The following is a 5,685-nucleotide window of genomic DNA, read 5'->3' as shown; positions in this document are numbered from 1 at the left end:
CATGGAATATTATTGGACTGATAGTGTTCTTAAATAGAATAAAGTTATTTCAGCCAGATATTTATGTATACATAGAGACATTAAGTCTTTTTTTCATATTATCCATTTTATACCATTGTTTGGTGAAAAAATATTGAATACATTTTCAAATAATGGAAAGTAAGCATACCACAGATATAATTCTGTCTGTTAATAGGATTTTGCATGGATATTTCCTCTGAAGTAGACTTGCAAATTGAATTTCAAGCTTCCAAAGAAAAGTGAATTACTATGGGTTTAAATTTTTTGCACCATGTCTATTTTTTTAGTTATTCTGTAGTTTTCATATTTGGCAAGAAAAGTACTGGGGTCTGGGCACAGAACTGGGTTTCAGAGGATCTGTGTTTATTTTCTTGCTTTGCTACAGATTTCCTATGTGTCCTCCACTGTACTTTTTCTTCCCCATCTGAGAATGGTCCCTTTGAAGGTTTACTGTGATACAAATAACGCAGAAGCAGCTAAGCAGACGGCTCAGAAAAACTTACAAGTCAGGCTGATTCCCTGTTGTACTTACGCTACTAAAAAGTGACACAAGAAGAAAGTATGTTACTTATGGCAAATGCATCCCTGAAAAGCCTGGTAATAACAAAGAACCACACCAATATTTAAAAATGAGGTTTTGTACACTGAGGAAAGTGACAGTGGCCCATTAATGTCCTGCTGCTGAAACAGCAATAGTCTGTGGAATATATTTTTAAATTAAAGAAAGATACACAAAACCAGTTGTCCCCATAAAAGTCACACTCTCAAATAATACTTCCTTTTACCTGTTACAGCATTTTCATTGGTACAATTTAAAAGACTGTACAAAAAATGTTTTTTCTTAAAGAAAGAAAAGTGAGAAATTTTTGTAACAAATTCCAGCATTAGTTCAACAATGGTGATTAAATAATCAATAGCTTCCACCTTAAAAAAATCAAAAATTAACGTTACGTCAAGGCCTCTGGCTCCAGGCTACCTACCTAGTTTGCTCAAGAAAACAGAGAGATGTAATACTATTGCTGAAACTAAATATACAAACTCTTAAACAAACAAGAGCTAAAACATCTAATACCCTGGGGACACCTTATTGCGGCATTTCAATACTTAAAAGGGGCTTATAAGAAAGATGGGGACAAAATTTTTAGTAGGGCCTGTTGCGATAGGACAAGGGGGAATGGTTTTAAACTAAAAGAGGATAGATTTAGACTAGATAAAAGGAAGAAATTTTTTGCAGTGAGGGTGGTGAAACACTGGAACAGGTTGCCCGGAGAGGTGGTAGATGCCCCATCCCTGGAAACATTCAAGGTCAGGTTGGACGGGGCTCCGAGCAACCTGACGTAGTTGAAGATGTCCCCGCCCACGGCAGGGGAGTTGGACTAGATGACCTTTAAAGGTCCCTTCCAACCCAAACTATTCTATGATTCTATGATTCTGTGATTCTACTCAGTGAACTAAAAACTCTCTGCTACCAGGTCCCATAAAGTCTAACAATTGTTAGTTTACATTCAACAACTGACCTGGTTTCCCAAAGTAAAGCCTGGACAGAAACAGTATTTTGGAGAGCTTGGAAACTGTGCTACCTAGATTTGTATGAATCACAGGACCATGGCAGTAGTTTGAAGTGGTTTGAAACATTTCCATGACTCTCCCTCCTGTTTGCAACAAATTCCATCAACTTCTTGCCTCTGAGGACCCATACATCTGATTCTTCTCTACATAACTGATATTCTCCTGTCAACTTGTCTCTTGCTTGTTCCACTAATAATGTATCTATGCTCTCTTTCATTTTCTCATAAGATTTCCTAAACTCTTTATCATGCTGGTTCCAATATAAAGACTGTTCTCCTTAATTTTAACTATCAAAGGTCAGCCATCATCTTAAGTACATGATTCACGCACAGAAGTTAGGATGCTCTCTGTCCATCATCAGTTTTCACCTATACCTACAGCAATCCCAAGGTCTTGCTCACCTCAGCAGCACTGCCTCATCATTTAATCATATTCCTCCATGGATAGGACCAAAGGTAGTGAGTCATTGCAGCAATGGAAAGCTTTTCTAAATAGAAGAATGACTAAATACTAGAATATATTGTCATAGGGAGGTGAAGGTATATTCAACCTCTCTAAGGGTTCTGAGGTACAAAAGCTCAACCAATTAAAAATTGTATTTCCCCCATTTTCCATCCCATGCCTTGCTTGGAATTGCTGCTCCTGTATCATGATTAGCAAAACCAGATGTGAGTGCAGGCTGAAATTACTGCTTTTCAAAATCCAGCATCAGTATATCTGCTTTCCTTAACTAATATGTGGGATTATGAAATGTGGTGCCTGAAATCCCAACACATGGTTACTTTTCCTGTTTAATTCTGGAGGATCTGAGGACACAGGTCAGAGCAGCAGTGTGTCATATCTGTACAGATCCTAAGAACTTCAAACAATGTCAACAGACTATCAAGAGTGGGCTAGGTAGAGTCTGCACAGGAAAAGAGGAGAGGCTGTGTGTCTTCTGGGAGTCTCTTTCAACTTAAGTTTTTATAGTTCTATGAATAATTCCTTTGAAATTAAGAAACACCGCACTAAATGGGGCTTGCAAGATCTGACTCTTCTTATTCTATGGAGATTTTACTTGCCACAGTGTAAGACTTGCAAAGAGACTGGCAGAGATAGTTTTCATCATATTTACAGACACCCCGCTGTGTAATTATTTTGTGTAGATAAGAAGCCTAAGAATGTTCTAAAGGAAATTAATCACTTAGATACTTCCATGCTATCGAAAGTTTCACATGTGGTGCAACATTGATTTTCCTGTTTCAGTTATCATTTATCATTATACATTTACTGCTTCAGTATCCACCTTCTCATCTCAACTTTCTTCTATGCAGTCATCATCTGGGATAAATAGATTTTATTCCGCATTCCCAGAAACCCTTTTGGAGCTGTCTCATTTTGAAAGAGAAACAAGTATATTTTTAACATACATGTGTTCAGCATTACTCTTTTTAATCATAGATTCTTTAGGTTAATAAAAAGTAGTAAAGAGAATACAAACAGCCCACAGAAAAAACAGAACCCTTCTGAAATCACCAATTGGGATTTATCCAGACTAAATCAAACTTTGCATAATGTTGGGGCTGGGTTTAGGAAAAACAGCCTAAAAATGATTTTCCATATTTTCTCAGACACATTTTATCACTTCATAGTATTTGTTTTCTGGTTTGTTTTTTTTCTAATTTACTATATTAAAATGTGAGAGCTTAATTTTTTTCTGTGTCTTCCAAATGTACAAGGTATTGCCATAGCATAAATGAAAGATGTTCCACTTCCTGAGCTTTTCCTTTCATTTCAATACCCTTTCTGTATTTCAGATCTCCTTGATCTAATGCCCAGACCAGCTTGGAAACTTGTCTCTTTACTGGTTATTATTTCTTAGTGAAGTTGTATTATTTGAAACTAATGTAGAGTGCAGCCAGCCTACAATTACTTTTTTAGGCAAAAGTGTTGAAGAAGCAACATTTCATGTGGGTCACTAGCAGAAAATCCTAACAGCTTCCAAAATAAGAGAGTATCTAGTTTGTTTGGCAAAATTATTTCAAATTAACTGCAACTAAAGTTTCGAAAAGGTACACTGTTCTGTGTTTGAGGTATTGAAAGGAAACATGGCAAATGCCTGACAACTGTGAAGGAAAGACACTGCAAGCAGGAGGTTGGGAACTGTGTTTTCCAGCTTCAGAGGAATCATTTAAATTCTTAATGGCAGCTCCTCAGATAAAGAGAAAACAGCATTCTCTGAAGGATGGCCAGCTGTTTAGGACTCAATAATCAGGCTTTTATTTGGCCTGCCTTCTGGAGTTGCTTCTATTACAGATAGTGATGCTGGCAATAAAAATAAATGGATGCATTCTTGTAATAATTTCTAAAAGAGCCCAACATAATTTTGGTTTGCAAAATGTCTGTTGAACATATATCTGTCTGGACTAGGCACTAGTGCATTTGTCAAGCACGAAAAACAGTTTGGATTTGCATGTGGCTTATCCTTCATTGTTTCCAGAACTGTCACCATGTTACTTAGTTATTTTCTTTAAATATTCAGATATGTTTGAGTAAAAATAATTGAGGAATTAATCTGAAACCCAAAGGGCCAACAGAGGTGGACAGAGCCTTTTTACCTCTTCATATTTCCCTCTCTGTTTATTCCAGAATACTGTGAATGGAACTGATTCCCTGTTCCCTAGACAAAGGAACTTCAGTTGTACGGTAAGGAGGCTGCACAGACAGCACGAGTAGAGCTCATTCTGGCCTTTAATTGGACTATGGAGTGAGACAGGAACCACAACTGCAGTCATTAGTCCCAAGTCAAATTCATTCTGATTTTTGTGGAAAAGTGATTTGAACATGGATAGCAGAATTTAATCCTGTTACTCACCATAATAGTTTTTGAGGCCTGTACACCCTTTCTGATTTATTTTCTACACTTTTGAAATACATTTCTCTTGTTTTTCTTGTTCAGCAAGAAGAATTTTCATGGATCAGTTTTCACAATTGTTTCCATGTTCAGAAATATGGTTTATATTGCCAAAAGATCTCCCTTTCTTCTAATGGAAGTGAGTTTCCTCCTTTCCTTTCCTTTCCTTTCCTTTCCTTTCCTTTCCTTTCCTTTCCTTTCCTTTCCTTTCCTTTCCTTTCCTTTCCTTTCCTTTCCTTTCCTTTCCTTTCCTTTCCTTTCCTTTCCTTTCCTTTCCTTTCCTTTCCTTTCCTTTCCTTTCCTTTCCTTTCCTTTCCTTTCCTTTCCTTTCCTTTCCTTTCCTTTCCTTTCCTTTCCTTTCCTTTCCTTTCCTTTCCTTTCCTTTCCTTTCCTTTCCTTTCCTTTCCTTTCCTTTCCTTTCCTTTCCTTTCCTTTCCTTTCCTTTCCTTTCCTTTCCTTTCCTTTCCTTTCCTTTCCTTTCCTTTCCTTTCCTTTCCTTTCCTTTCCTTTCCTTTCCTTTCCTTTCCTTTCCTTTCCTTTCCTTTCCTTTCCTTTCCTTTCCTTTCCTTTCCTTTCCTTTCCTTTCCTTTCCTTTCCTTTCCTTTCCTTTCCTTTCCTTTCCTTTCCTTTCCTTTCCTTTCCTTTCCTTTCCTTTCCTTTCCTTTCCTTTCCTTTCCTTTCCTTTCCTTTCCTTTCCTTTCCTTTCCTTTCCTTTCCTTTCCTTTCCTTTCCTTTCCTTCCCTTCCCTTCCCTTCCCTTCCCTTCCCTTCCCTTCCCTTCCCTTCCCTTCTTCCCTTTCCATTTCCCTGTTCATATAGACATGCTGGAGACCTAGACTGATTCGGGATGATTTTCAAGGGCTGCTCTGCTGTCCATCAACATATTAAACCTAATCTATTTAAGAAATCTCCAAGTGCCTGTGTTGTCAGCCAAGACAAAGAAGCAAATCCTATGCCGAAGTCCTTTAAAGGCTCTTTCTTTGAGACAAAGTTTATTACAGATGACAAAGGACATATAAAAATTTGAGTAAAATTTAAACCATAGAATCATAGAATTGTTTAGGTTGGAAAAGACCTCTAAGATAATCAAGTCCAACTGTTAACCGAGCACTGCCAAGTCCTTACCACTAAACCATGTCCTTAAGTGCCACATCCACACGTCTTTTAAATACCTCCAGGGATGGTGACTCAACCACTTCCATG

This window comes from Fulmarus glacialis, unplaced genomic scaffold, assembly GCF_000690835.1.
Source record: "Fulmarus glacialis isolate BGI_N327 unplaced genomic scaffold, ASM69083v1 scaffold5154, whole genome shotgun sequence".
Classification (NCBI taxonomy): domain Eukaryota; kingdom Metazoa; phylum Chordata; class Aves; order Procellariiformes; family Procellariidae; genus Fulmarus; species Fulmarus glacialis.
The sequence above is the reverse complement of the archived record's forward strand: the minus strand, read 5'-3'. Positions refer to the sequence as shown.